This window comes from Pagrus major, chromosome 1 (assembly GCF_040436345.1).
Source record: "Pagrus major chromosome 1, Pma_NU_1.0".
NCBI classification, from domain to species: domain Eukaryota; kingdom Metazoa; phylum Chordata; class Actinopteri; order Spariformes; family Sparidae; genus Pagrus; species Pagrus major.
Genome location: NC_133215.1, coordinates 3,854,299 through 3,869,338, shown reverse-complemented (window position 1 = coordinate 3,869,338; position 15,040 = coordinate 3,854,299). Strand labels below are relative to the sequence as shown.

Below are 15,040 nucleotides of genomic sequence, written 5' to 3'. Positions count from 1 at the left end.
ACTTCCTGTGTGTGTGTGTTTTCTGCCTCACGTTCAGATGGTGTAGTTCCCTGGTTGACCAGCAGGTGGCGCTGTGTGGCTGCAGTGATCAGAGCTCATTCACTGTCTGTGCAGATCAGTAGATGTCTGTCTGAAGCATGGATCTATAATAAGACCATGTATAAGCATATATATGTAAAAGTATTCAACACAAGGGCCATAGACACAACACACATAAGCCTGCCGATACAAACCTCTGAACATAATATTTCACACAACTGTGTCCCAGTCGAGCCCTGAACACACCGGAGCAGCAAACAGCAGCAACAGGAGGCAACAGTCACTGCAGCTGCGGCCTCAAATGCTCAGATCAGGAAATCACACAGCCAGTTACCAACACTGGTCTGATGCTGAGTCAGCAGGGCTCCTGTTGTTGGAGCATCATAGATGAAGAGCCCGGATCTGTGCTTCAACCACCACATTAATTAAATGTGTAACAGCCAACAGAGGGGGAATCTCGCACTGACCACAGACTCTTCACCACAAAACAATACGTCTGTTGCTGTGATTGAGTGCGAAGGCATCAATGATGTTGTCGCAGTCAAGGCTCCTGTTCTCTCCGTGTTTGCAGCCAGAAGTGCCAGATTACTGGTCCCAGTGTCTCCACTGCTGTTCCTCAGGTGGGTTTTTACAGGCCCAGGCAAGAAAACCTGCGTCCACAGCTCAGTGATGTGACAGGAAGTGTCAGGGCTGTGCACATTAACGTGTACAGGTCTTTATGTGGCCGCATTAAGGACAGGAGCTCCTGTGCTGTGGCTGGATGTCCCTGCTCCTCCTCCCTTTGCAGAAGCACCTGGTGGAGCTCTGCTGACAGGTGTTCATCACTGACACCATAGTGTCGGGCCGTGGGCAGCAGAAGCTGTTTGTCCAGAAACGATGTGTGTTTCGGGCTGAGAGTTGGCACCTCTCAGTGCGTCATGTGTCTCTGCTGAGAAGCGCCGATTCATTTCTCCTGCCAACCTGTCGACACCTGGACAGAAAGAGTGCGTGTTCATGTCCTCGCTGCTCTGTCTGTGTTCTCTCTATCGGGGCCTCCGCAATGAAACCCTGCAGGTGTCCGGTTCTCTGGGTCTTCTGGGCCTTTTCTCCCGTGAAGTCTGTGTCGGGCCTGTGTTTGCGCACAGAGTCTCTGCTTGTTGTCGGATTTCTTTCCACTTGGTGTCTGTGCGCTTTTCTGCGAGAGCATGAAGTAGCTACAGACTGGGCCAAAGCATCTGCCGCAACGAGGTCAACATTGGATCCGACAGGAGCTTTGTTGCTCTGAATAAATATCCGGGAAAAACCTTGTGTAGCGTCTCAAACCCCTCTGACATCATGTCCACAGCCCACTGACACTGGATCCAGCCTGTGTGCATGGCAGTGTATGTAGATGTCCTGCGGCACCTCCTGTCTGAGTTGTTCCTGCACCATTGTTACATCCTGACGTCACAGATGCTCCGTCGTAGCATTGAGCGACACAGCGATGTATATCAACATCACACTGACTGAGTGTGTGTTTGCTGCTGGCTGGCAGAGAGTCTGCATCCAACACATCTGCAGCAGTGAAATGCAAAAGCTCCTCCTGCACTTCCCCGGACTCTGGCTGCAAATACCGCACACAACAGAAACCTGCTCCTTTCCACTTGTGTCTTTACTCTCATCCACCAAAACAGGAAGCACTCGGCATCTCTCCCCTCATCACTCATCTTCTTTCTCATCAGTTCTGCCGTTACAGCAAATATCTCATGTGTTAAACAACATGAAAAACACTGTTCAAACACGACATTAAAGTATAAATATAAAGAAATCACAGACATTTGTACAGTTTTATTCACTAGTGCCAGTTGTAACTCAGTACATTTATTCAAACGCTGCTCAGAGTTCACATGAAGGTCAAATCAATCACACAGGTCCAGTTCATGTACACGACCGCACCGGACCCAACAATGACAAGTGACACATCATCCTGCACACTGAGGCACATCGTCGTATCGTCCCACTGTGCTGATGATACTTCTGTTGTTGGACTTCAGCAGGGTCTTTAAACAGGGCTTGTATTGGAGTATTTAGTTTGCATTGAGATGTTGGCTCTATTACTCAAGTCAAAGAAGTCAGTGCTTCTTCCACCACTGCTGACTCTCAACATTTTAATGTGTTTTGGTTTCTGGATGATAAATCTGACAGAAACCAGAGTTCATTCAGTTTCTGTCCGTGTGATATATTTAAGACGTTTACAGGCAGAAATGTAAAGTGCTGGTCTGATGTCTGTCCGTCTGTTTGCCTTGAAAGGATGAAAATGAGTGAATAGATTATAAATACATGTAATAAATATGTTGGTTTTCATGTTGTCAGAGTTTTGTAAGAAGAAAGAAGCAGAGATGAGGCCAAATCACTTTGAAATGGAAACCCAGAGGAACCAAACAACAGAGAGGGTGAAGACCAACACAGCGCTGCAGGAAATGGCCTGAAAGAGTCGGGAGGGTCTGAGACGATGACCCTTCATCATCATCACAACAGGGACCAAAGCCTTTACCACACAAAAACACACTTTAACTGGCCGGAGACGTGAAGATGTTACAGATCTTAGAAACACATCCTAGAAGATTTAATGTGGTCCAGAAATGAGCTAATGGTGAAGAACATCTTCTAGTTCACCATCAGCTCAAATCTTCCATCTGATCCTCTGAGTTAGTCCCTTAAAATACTCACAAGTGATCAGCGGCTGTAAAAACACACTGGGTCCAAAAAGTATTGTGTGAATCTAAATTATTCTGTAAATATAAATTATTCTGTATAATCAGTCCTGAGAATTCACTAATGTTCCAGTTAATTATGGAGTGATTGTAACAGGTTTCTGATTTTTATAATGATTTGAAATCTGTCAACAGCAGCTGGAACTGAGAGGATGAAATGAAAAGAAGATGGAAATATAAGAATCGCTTGATTACACTTGTTTCGTCTTTTAAATATAATAATATATTTATTTGGATGGTGACAGTCCAGAGAGAAAGAGGAGCCCACATGCTGCACAGGGTCAAGGCAGGAACCGAACCAGCAGCAGTTCCCTGGACCGCCGTCCCATTCCTGCCAGTACCACCATCACTCCCACCTCCATGTGCAGAACATGTGCGGTCCAGTTTATAGGACAAGGTGCAATATATTGTCACGTGTTGATTTTGAAGTAATCCCAATGTAATTAGATTACTTTGCTGTAATCCAGTTGGTCGTGTCACTGTAGGAGATCACGGTCATGTAATGTGCACTGAGTAATTGACTGCATTTGTTATTTGTGTGTGTGATATTTTGAAGCGTCTCAGCACTGAGAGACACTTCGAGCTTCAAGTCAAATATATAATGTGTTTACAGAAAGTCTGACCTGTGCTTTGAGTTTGTCCCACCTTAGTCTTCATGACTCACTGTGGCAGCTGTTTAATCAACATTACAGGTTTGTAACAACAGGAAACACTAAGTGATATTTAAACTGACGACTGGTTGTAGTTTTTGTGTTTGTAGCAGTTGTAGTAGAAATACTTAAATGTGAATGTTTGGCATCTGTAACAGGTGTCAGGTATCAAACCAAAACTCTGCTGTCGACACGATGAAGTAAAACAGCCTCCTTATTGGTTCAGATAACTGTTTTTGGCGCCACCCTCAGGCCAAACTGAACAACTGCAGTCATAAACAAGGGGCTCAAATCACTCAGAGGAGTAAAATGTGAAATACTTTGAAGAAGACCAACATCAGAAACTTGAGCTGAACAGCAGCAAAAAGGAAGAGGCAGTAAATGTGGCTAATGGTCTTTGAGTTTGGTTTATTAAAGGGGCACTCTGTGCACTGCTCACACACACTGAGGGACACTTTAATCACACATCAGGTCTTAACGAATGAATTATTCGAGCTGGAAATCTTTACTGATGTACATTGTACGACGTGACAACGGTCAGTGGAAACCAGAAGCATCAACTCATCGAGGGCTGGATCCAAAATCAAAGTCAAACATTCAAATCACAGTCTGACCCAACTTGAGTGAGTTTCATCGCAGCAACTCGTAGTGTGACTCCGTAGTGTGTATGGACCCCACAAGCCTGTACGGTGCTGGGCTGTGAGCACTGGTCCCTCTAGAGGACGTCGGGCCCTCATGGAGTCAGGAACCTGCACACCAGGAGCTGCTGGAGGTCATTTTGTGGGGCTCTGGCAGTGCTCCTCAGGTTCCTCCTCCAACAGAGGAGCAGCTACCGGTCCTGCTGCTGTTACATATTTTTACATGTGTGTATATACTGTACACTATTCAACCAGTTATCAGGCTGATTATCTGATCCAACATTCAACAGAATCAGTGTTTTATTCATCTGACTGCAGATAAAATAAATATATTTAAAACGCTCCTTCAGCTCTGATGGTATAAAGTCAGTAGAAAGTAGCAGGAAATGGAAATACTCAAGTACAAGTACCTCAGAAGTAACAGTCCTGCATTCAGAAAGTTACTGCAGTAAAAGTACAAACAGAAAAACCATCAGGAGTAAATGTTCTCATGCAGGATGGTAACATTCACAGTATTATGATTCTAATCATGATGTTATGAGAACTTAAAGTACTTTTAATTCATGAAGCCTGTTTTTCTGATGGTACGTCCATAAAGTCTGACTCTGAATGCAGGACTTTGACTTTTAATTGAATATGTTTACATTATATTTCTTCTTTTACTTTAAAGGATTTGAATAATTCCTCCACAGTCGAGTTAATGTAGGAAAAACTTAACGTCACCACTAAATTCACTTCCTTGTCTTTTAGTTGTGGATATCTCAGGAACATGAACAAATACATTTTCTACATAGAAAGATCTTTTTAGAGGGACAAATAAACATTGTAACTGTGGTGTGATGCTTTATAAATGAAGGAAAAACACTTTATTTATTGATCAGTTTTACACTGAAACATTGTACAAACTTCCAAACACATGATGCTGATATTCAGCCGACAGACGCTGGATGAGGCTGATAAACAGCTTCATCACATCAGTGCAGATTAAAACATCTGGACCAAAGAAAGTCATTATTGCTGTTGTGTCTGAGCGTGTAAGACAAAGACACTGTGAGTTCAAGTTCTCACTTTCAATAACCGCGTGTCTTTTTCAGCTAAAATCTTGTCTGGGGCACCAAAGTGGTCAGAACCGGCACCGTCAGTGAGACTTAGTGTCCCAGTTTGAGAAAAGGTGAGGACCCAAACACAGAAACACAAGGGAGGCAGGAGGATGAGGAACAAAAGCAAGCGTCATTAAACCAAAGCTGAACAATCCAAAAACCAGAGAAACCCAAAAACCAAGAAGAGGAAATTCCAAAAATACAAAGTAGAAACTAAGAAAAAGCAAAAGTACAACTCAGGAAAAACAGGAGGAATAAAGCAGAAAAATAAGAGCGGGAACAAAAAGCAGGAAACACACCACGGGGAGAAACGGGGAGACGCTGGAGGAAACAGGCTCAGGTGAAACACGGGAGGAAACGGACCATCTGACAAAGACCAGAGGAGCACAAAGACTACACACACACACTAACGAGGGGAGGAGCTGCAGGTGGAGTGAGGCGGGGAAAGGACAGGTGAGGGGAAGGAACGGAAAAACACCTGAAGGAGGGAAACCAGAACACTGGAGAACGGGCCGAAGACAACACAAGAGCAGAAAACACCTATAAAACACACATAATGCCACAGAAACCACAGGACCGAGACACTTGGTATAAGAAAGGCAGGAAAAAAGAACAATACACAGAAATATGATCCAGCAGTGATGAGAAAGATCCTTAAAGTGCAGACTTCAGCACTCTGACATCAACCTCCAAGATTCAGGATGAAGTGAAGATGAACAACAGTTGTGTCGTTCAACAGTGAGCAGGTGAGACACAAAGAGAAACAGAGAGCCACAGACTTTACACTCGTTCACACTAGTTTAACCTGTGCTCACTTTAAATGACTGTAGATTTACACAACGGATCAACAATATTGGATTTTGGCCTTTTAGGCGACGCTGATATATGCACGTATTTTCCCACCTGACTGCAGAGAACATCAAGTCTCTGTTAACGAGTAATTAACTCATTATTGTGTCTGCTCCTGACGTGACGGCTGCTTGGCAGATGCAGCAGAGCAGTCCAGAGACACTGATGACACTCTGTCACATCCAGAGGAAACAGGGACGATGCTGGACTGGACAGTGGAGCTGATCTCAGAGCAGTTCACACTGCAGCACTGACATCATCTCCACGTGTTGTGATTGGTCCGTCAGTCGCTGCTGGAAGAAGCTCTCCTCTCCGCCCAGTCAGAGCCTCTCCACCCACCAGCTGATGGTGCTGCTTCAACCTCTCTGGATCATCAGGACACAGCTGATCCTCTCAACACCTCCACCTTTCTCATCACTCACTCTGACAGAGATCACGACCTCCACAACGATTCCCACCTGATGAGGGAAGCAGAGAGACAGCAGAAGTGATACATGAGTGTCTACAGAGACTCCCTCCATCAGCTGTCAGTCAGTGATATAAAGACCAGCAGGACTTCAGTCCTGTTCAGACCACAAGTGGAGCGGCTGTGTAGCGGAGCCAGCTTCCTTTCAGCTCATGTTAACGTGTTGGAGTGAAGCTCACAGACCTGCAGACACATCAAGTGTGTTTACTCTGCAGGTTTCACTCAAGCACACAGTTAAATAAACTGCTCAGAGTCCCTGAACGCATCATCACTGCAGAAACACTCTGATGATGATTCACTGCTGTTAAAAACCAGAGTCTCAGTCACACCTGAACATTTCATCTGCTTTAAATATTACAAACATGTAAATATGGAGTCTGTTGTAAAAACATCTGGATAAAACTAAAGACAGACGGACAGATAAATATTTGATGTTAAAGCTCCTACATGTTCACACAGAGACTGAACAGTCAACACCAGCTGTGGTTACTGGACTTCAGCAGAGGTTCTGGTCTGTGAGGAGACCACATGGTTACTAAATGTAACCGTGGTTCTCTGAAATAAGAGTCAGTGATGTGCAGGCTTCAGTCAGAGCGATCTGTACGGTGGCCCTGAAGGTCAAAACACAACCACACTTCAGATTATGGAAAAGGTGGGACGGCGTTCTTGTTTGTTATTGGACAGAACCAGAGTCTCTGGTGACAGTTTGATGTTTTGTGGGATGTTGTTGTGTTTTGAACTTCAGGGCCACCGTAGACCTGAGAGCTGTGACAAAGATGGACTGATCAGTTGTTCAGTGTTGAAATGAGAGAACAGAGATTTGATGCTACAATAGTTTGATGGATGAGGACACTGTCTCTACACATCCTGTGATGCTGTCAGCTGTGATCCAGCTTTACTTCCTGTACACATGAACACAACAACAACAGTCGTCTTCACTTCAACTCAAACACACGATCACAACAAGCTTCTGGCTCCTCTGATTGGCTGACTGTTCCCCCTCTATCTCTTTCTGTCCAATCCTGAAGCCTGTCACCGTTCTCCTCTCACAGCTTCACTGAGGAAAGCAGGAAATGCTGGATCTTTACTCTGATACTGACTGTGTTTATTACAATACTGCTGAAACCAGCATGGACTGACTCCAACTCTCTACTGACCTCAGAGTCTCCAGTCGACAGTTTGGACTCTCCACAAGTTCAGACAGCAGCTTCACGTCTGAATCCTGCAGCTCGTTGTCACTCAGCTCCAGCTGTCTCAGATGGGAGGGGTTGGACTTCAGAGCTGAGGCCAGAGAAGCACAGCTGATCTCTGACAAACTGCAGTGACTCAATCTGAATAAAGAATAAATGATGAAACGTCACAATTTAAATATTCAGTCAGTATAAACGTCACAAAGCTTCATTAAAATGTTGTAAAAAGACGATTCTGAATATATTTGTTATTGTCTGATAGTTAAAATAGAGATTATTTAACTTTTCATTGTAGTATGTATTTTTCTCATCACTTTAAAAAACATTTTAAAAAACATGATTTGTAATCTGAGATGAAAATCAATAGTTGAGGATGTTCAGAGTGAATTATTCATGTTGTTATATGAAGGTTTTAAATGTGCAGCTCAACATTGCTCTGCCACAGTCAATGGACTAAACCACAGAAGAAGAAAACAGACTTCAGCATTAAGATACTCAGTGTGGATCAGTATAATATCAGCTGATGTCTGCAGTTTAGTGTCAACACAACTTTCACATCATATTAATCTGAGCACAGAAGTAAAAGATGGTGTCTGACCTCAGAGTCCTCAGTCGACAGTTTGGACTCTCCAGTCCAGCAGAGAGAAGCTTCACTCCTGAATCCTGCAGCTCATTGTGACTCAGGTCCAGTTCTGTCAGATGGGAGGGGTTGGACTTCAGAGCTGAGGCCAGAGAAGCACAGCTGATCTCTGACAAACTGCAGCTCTCCAATCTGAATAAAGAATAAATGATGTCAGTTTAAAAGACTTTAATGTTCCTGCTTGAAATCATTCAGTGTTTAATAATCTGTTCAGAGCTGAAGAAGGTTCAGAACGTAGACGTTTAGAAAATGAAGCTCCAAACACCTGAACCCAACAGGATGCAGGTTCAACACTGTCAAACACACAAAGTGAAACAGAGCTCTCATTAATATTAATGACAACGTGCTGCTGCTTCAATAAAGACGTAGTGATGTCACCTCTTAAACTCTGCAGCTCCACCAGAGGCTCCATCTGTACAAACTCATGTTGTGCAGCCAAATAAAAACCCACAGAAACTGATGGAACATTTGATTCTGCTATTTAAAGCTCCTGTTATTAAGATAGTTGAATTTTCAGTCTCGTTCCAACTCGTCAAATACTGACGCTTTGGGATTGTAGGTCGGGTCGGCCGCCGTCCCAAAGCGTCAGTATTTGACGGGTCGGGAACGAGACTCAAAGATCAACTCTCTCAGCAACAGGAGCTTTAAGATAAAAGTCATCCTGAGCTGAAGTGTTTCAGTCAGTACAGACGTCACATATCATCAGAAAGGTTTGGAACAAACACACACGTTTGTTGTTGTCTGACAGAAGAAAACACAACGTTTGTGTTTTTACTTTCAGAAGCAAGAAGGAAAAGTGCAAATCAATGATGAAGAGGTTGATGGAGAATAAAACAGTGCTGAATGTTTGATGTTATATTAGATATGTTTTAAATATGAAGCAGAACAAGATGCTCAGTGTGAATCAGGACAGAATCTATGTGGTCAAATCCCCTTCAGAGCTGATGACATGAAAACTAAGATTTAAACAGTTTGAATAATGTTTTCAAAGTATTAACCGGTTTAAAGTAAATATTCAAATGGATTTAAACATGTGAGAACAACAACAGTATGTGTGAGATAATTGTGTCGCACTTATAATTCATCAGCAGTGTAATATTTTCATGTTATTAAAGTTTTTCTTCAGAGTTTCACACATTCAACACGTGCAGTGTGTTGAATCAGAGATTACATCACACTCATGTGTCTTTTGTCCAACGTGACTTCAACATCATCCAACCTCCTTTTTTCAGAGATTCAACACTTTCTTTTCAGAGATGTAAATCTCTGCGGGGGGCCACACCTTTCTGATGTCAGATTAGGGGGTCTGTGTCCAACAACTTCTGTCACTTTACAAAAGTGACAAACAAACATTAACACCTTCCTCACTCTGTGATTGGTGAGCTGAGTGCAGGTGAGATAGAGCCCAGGTTTCAACTTCTCTCTCAGCTCTTTTTCATTTGTTACACAACTATTTCTGTCACTTTGAAATATGAACTGAGTGAAACACTACCAATGTCTTCCAGGAGAGAACATGTGAGAAGTTACCTCCATATTTAAACCATTGTTGAGCCTCCAGCAGCTCTTGGCTCCACCTTTGGCTGTCTGAAACAGCTATGAACACGTTTAGCTTCACTGATGCACTGATCCCACGCTAAAAGGTGGAGCTAACACACTGCAGACCACTGATTGGTCAGTGGGAACAGCCAGAGTCGTCTCGTCCTCCACGCTCTGAAGTAACATTTCACTTTCTACCTTTCAGCAGTCTTCTGTCTCGCTGCCTGCAGCCTTTCTCAAGTAAAGCTAGTTTCCTTGTTGAGATAAACAACCACACGTGTGCTGTGTGTGGAGAGTGTGTGGTCGAGCAAGAGAGAGAGAGAGAGAGCAAAACATGTAAATTAATGACATTTTATAGATACACAGAAACACATGAACTGACCTCAGAGTCTCCAGTCGACAGTTTGGACTCTCCAGTACAGCAGAGAGAAGCTTCACTCCTGAATCCTGCAGCCCGTTGTCTCTCAGGTCCAGCTGTCTCAGATGGGAGGGGTTGGACTTCAGAGCTGAGGCCAGAGAAGCACAGCTGATCTCTGACAAACTGCAGCTCCTCAATCTGAATAAAGAATAAATGATGTCAGTTTAAAAGACTTTAATGTTCCTGCTTGAAATCATTCAGTGTTTAATAATCTGTTCAGAGCTGAAGAAGGTTCAGGATGTAGACGTTTAGAAAATGAAGCTCCAAACACCTGAACCCAACAGGATGCAGGTTCAACACTGTCAAACACACAAAGTGAAACAGAGCTCTCATTAATATTAATGACAACGTGCTGCTGCTTCAATAAAGACGTAGTGATGTCACCTCTTAAACTCTGCAGCTCCACCAGAGGCTCCATCTGTACAAACTCATGTTGTGCAGCCAAATAAAAACCCACAGAAACTGATGGAACATTTGATTCTGCTATTTAAAGCTCCTGTTATTAAGATAGTTGAATTTTCAGTCTCGTTCCAACTCGTCAAATACTGACGCTTTGGGATTGTAGGTCGGGTCGGCCGCCGTCCCAAAGCGTCAGTATTTGACGGGTCGGGAACGAGACTCTTCTGAGGGGTGGCCTGGGGTGGCCGGGGCCGCCCCCGAAAACTCACTTGCCGCCCCCGAAAACTCACTGGCCGCCCCCGAACACTCACTGGCCGCCCCTGAACACTCATTGGCCGCCCCTGAACACTCATTGGCCGCCCCTGTGGCCGCCCCAGATCTGATAGGTAGTTGGTCAAGTTCGTCAACACACGAAACAAGAGAAATGCTGTCAATCAATGATGACAGCTGATCAGCTGGTTTAGGGCCAGTTTTACATGTTTAACTAACACAGTAATGGTCGTACTGAGGCTGTGAGAGCTGATTTCTGCTCAGCGGACGTTTGGCCATGCAGGTCTGATAGGTGAGCCATGAGAGATGAGCCCGGCAGCTGCACCTGCTGCTGCTGCTGGTCCGGTCGTTAATGAAACAGGAGGACGTCCCAGTGACAACGTCAACTGCTGGATAACAACGCTGAACTCTGTCGGTTGAGAGGTAATTTAATGTTTAGTTGTGTCCTAGTTCCCTCTGAATGTGTAGGAAAACTTTATCTAGCACTAAGTAGCAGCTAAAAGACGAACCAGCTGCTAAGCTAGCCTAGCTAGCCTAGCTTAGCAGCCTGCAAACCAAGTTAAGCATTTAATGTCAGCGTTTTGCTTTTTTATTGTTATGTGGACACCGACATGAAACATGAAACGCTGTTTTCTGGACTGAAGACTGAGGGTGTTTTTGCAGATGTGTGTGTTCAGTAGAGCTGATGTTATATTTTTGACCAACCAGTGTGTGAAATATAGTGTGACAGTCTAGATTTAAGTAGCTGTAACACAAGAACAAGCTGTGATTTATTTATTTGCTCTGTGATTTAAGGGCTGTTTAAAGACTTTTCTCTGGGAGATAAAGGACTTTTTGTTTGTGTCAGTTAGCTCATCTTCACAGTTCACATGTTTGAGACGTTAAACAGGCAGAGGCAGAGCAAACTGCATTCAAATGCCACAAATGCTTGAGATGCAAAATGTGTTAATTGTGTTATTAAAAGTGATGGAAGATGTCGGTAGTTATGTAAAAATAAACCTTTGTAGATACTATAAATAGACATAATGAGGCACATTGTTGACACCTCCTTTATTTTGACATGTTAATGGAGTCAGAGCTGTTATTTAAGGGCCTCCAGAGCCCCACGAACATCCTGTATTTTACACACTGATTCTCACCGATTTGACAAAGATCCTGCTTGAAGTTTGTAGTTATAGCTATTACTTCAAAGTGAATTGATTGATTGATTGATTGATTGACTGATTGATTGATTGAATTACATTTCTTTGCTTTACTAATTTAGGCGCCATCTTGTGGTTAAATAAAAACACACCTGGCAAAGAACAAACCAAAAAAATCAAATTCCAGTATCTCCAACAAATGATATCTAAGCTAAATAATAACATAAACTAAGCATGTAAAGAACAACACATATTTCTGTTTCTTCCTAACAAGCTTAGTTTACCTTTTGCTCACAGATAAACTTTTTAATGAGGCCTGTCTTTAAGTATTAAGCTTTGACTTGAAGTTTTTGGTTTGTTCTGTTGCCTGGATTGCTGTGTTTTTATGTGACCACAAGATGGCGCCTCAATTAGTAAAGCAAACACAGGTAACAGTCCAGGTGACACAGATGATGAGCTGATGACTGATTCATGTTATTCTACAGGATGAGTTAAGAGCAGTTGAATTGTGCTCCCTAATCTAACTTGTGAAGAGATGAGGACTTTAATCCACTCCAAGGAAATGGCTCTTAGAAAATCTGTCCCCTATCCTGAACATAATTACTGATTAAAAACAGACATGTTAAATAACCAGAGGCTCCTGAGGACTGTGAGAGGTGGAAATGGAATAAAAAATGACTTTTTAGAAAGATTTTTTACCAGCATAGACACCTTTATTTGACAGTTACGAGACAGGAAATCATGGGAGAGAGAGGGGATGTGACACGCAGCAAAGGACGTCCAGCCGGGATTCGAACCGCGGTCAGCTGCGTACGTGGTATTAAACTTGGCGATGCCACGGCCACCACACACTAGCTTTGTGTCCCATCTTGGCCACCCCAGTAAAAATGTCCTGGATACGCCACTGGAGACTCAAAGATCAACTCTCTCAGCAACAGGAGCTTTAAGATAAAAGTCATCCTGAGCTGAAGTGTTTCAGTCAGTACAGACGTCACATATCATCAGAAAGGTTTGGAACAAACACACGTTTGTTGTTGTCTGACAGAAGAAAACACAACGTTTGTGTTTTTACTTTCAGAAGCAAGAAGGAAAAGTGCAAATCAATGATGAAGAGGTTGATGGAGAATAAAACAGTGCTGAATGTTTGATGTTATATTAGATATGTTTTAAATATGAAGCAGAACAAGATGCTCAGTGTGAATCAGGACAGAATCTATGTGGTCAAATCCCCTTCAGAGCTGATGACATGAAAACTAAGATTTAAACAGTTTGAATAATGTTTTCAAAGTATTAACCGGTTTAAAGTAAATATTCAAATGGATTTAAACATGTGAGAACAACAATTTTATTATTATATATTTATTAATAATTATATATTATTATAATTCATTGGGACATAGTTGTCATGTGATTCATTTTAAGTGCACTTAACTACAGTAAGAATACATGAAGAAGGTACGTAATAATCCTTTAACATTGAAATAAAGAGACACTGTTATCCAATGAAGAGCACATAAATACATGAGAGGAGGTGTCTTCTGTCCAACGTGACTTAAACATCATCCAACATCCTTTTTTCAAACATTCAACACTTTCTTTTCAGAGATTTAAATCTCAGTGTATCTGTGTGTGTGTGTGTGTGTGTGTGTGTGTGTGTGTGTGTGTGTGTGTGTGTGTGTGAGATATAAATATATAATCTGCAGTCAAACTGTTCAGACTGTCAAACTTTAAACTGAGTTGTTGTGATTTGAGCTCAGACAAACCCAGAAAACAAGTGAACTGAAGGAAATGTAAAACTTCTGTTGTGATTTAAATGTTATAGATCTACACAGAAACACATGAACTGACCTCAGAACCTCCAGTCGACAGTTTGGACTCTCCAGTCCAGCACAGAGAAGCTTCTCTCCTGAATCCTGCAGCTCGTTGTAAGTCAGGTCCAGTTCTGTCAGATGGGAGGGGTTGGACTTCAGAGCTGAGGCCACGACTTCACAGTGACTCTCTGAGAGTCTACAGTTAATAAATCTGTGATTACAGATAAAAGAACATTAAAACAATAAAATGTGAGACTTTACTGTGAAAACAGATTCATACATGTTGCATCACAAAGCACAGGGGGTCAGTTGGTCGGCCTGAGCTGGTCAGTCATTGATCACAAGGTTTGTAGTTTGAAACTTGAGCTCCTTCTGCCCACGAGGCCCCAGACTTTCCCTGCCTGAGGAGATCAGAGGGGCTGAATCGCTGCCCCGTTTTATATCAGCCCCCAAAACACACTTGAATAAAGCTGCTTTTAACCCTGATGTGGATGTTTTTATCTTCATGTTTGATTTTGGTTTGTTTGATTCATTCTGTGCTCTTTATATTTATATTTGTAATTGTCGGGTAAAACTTGCTTTTTCTTGTGACTCTTTCGTTGTGTTGCTGTTTAATGTGTGTACAGCACTTTGTAACTGCTTTTAAAAGTCTTATATCAAGAAAATAAATCAATAAATGAACCTCCTGAGTGTCCTTGAGCAACATGAACCAAACTGATGTTCAGGACAAAGTGTCCAAATGACTGTAATGTAAACGTGTCAGATTTGAGTTGATTTATATTCATGAAGCTTCATGTAAATTCACTGTAGGTTGTAACTGCACTCGTATGTGTTTACCTCAGTTATGTGTTTGTGTGGATTTTGTTCTTTGATGCATTTTATTCTGTCGCTCCGTCTGCTTTTCACCTCCCATTAAATTAATTCAGCCTCTTCTACTGCATCAATAGTATAATTAGTGCTAAAGATTGAGTTATTATCATTTGATGGGTGATCATTTGTCTCAGGTGGAGTTCACCTGGCTGAAGGAAATGTTTTGGAAAGTAGACGACTACCTGTCATTTCATCTCTGAGCTTGGTGATGATCATTGATTCAATCAGCAGGTTTCATACTTGTTGAGGAAAACATGTATCGTGTTGAGGTTTTATATAATGCATGTGTG

At 42.5% G+C, this 15,040-nt stretch overlaps 1 protein-coding gene and 1 long non-coding RNA gene across 2 annotated transcripts in view; both read right to left on the bottom strand.

Annotated features, from left to right (window-relative positions):
* Positions 1 to 15,040, bottom strand: part of LOC141001035 (uncharacterized) — a 35,622-nt gene that overhangs the window by 16,139 nt on the left and 4,443 nt on the right.
* On the bottom strand, positions 4,790 to 7,713 carry LOC140992317 (uncharacterized). Its single transcript, XR_012178025.1, has 2 exons — positions 7,632 to 7,713; positions 4,790 to 6,466 (listed from the first exon to the last, which is right to left on the bottom strand). It is a non-coding gene; the product is annotated as an uncharacterized lncRNA (long non-coding RNA).